This window comes from Arachis ipaensis, chromosome B04, assembly GCF_000816755.2.
Source record: "Arachis ipaensis cultivar K30076 chromosome B04, Araip1.1, whole genome shotgun sequence".
Taxonomy (NCBI): domain Eukaryota; kingdom Viridiplantae; phylum Streptophyta; class Magnoliopsida; order Fabales; family Fabaceae; genus Arachis; species Arachis ipaensis.
In genome coordinates this window covers 33,020,253-33,020,573 of record NC_029788.2, presented here as the reverse complement: position 1 = coordinate 33,020,573, position 321 = coordinate 33,020,253, and positions in this window count along the sequence as shown.

The window sequence follows — 321 nt, the reverse complement described above, 5'->3', positions numbered from 1 at the left end:
TCACATCCTTTATCTCCCCCTCTTCTTCTACTTACAAAGGGATCCCTATACTGTGGTATAAAGGATCTCTATCATTATTATTATTTTTCTGGCCATTCTTCCTTGTCATATGAGCAGGAGCAAGGATAAGAACATTCTTGTAGAAGCAGATCCAGAACCTGAAAGAACTCTGAAGAGAAAATTAAGAGAAGCTAAAATACAACAATCCAGAGATAACCTTTCAGAAATTTTCGAACAGGCAGAGAAGATGGCAGCCGAAAATAATAATAATGCAAGGAGGATGCTTGGTGACTTTACTGCACCTAATTCCAATTTACATGG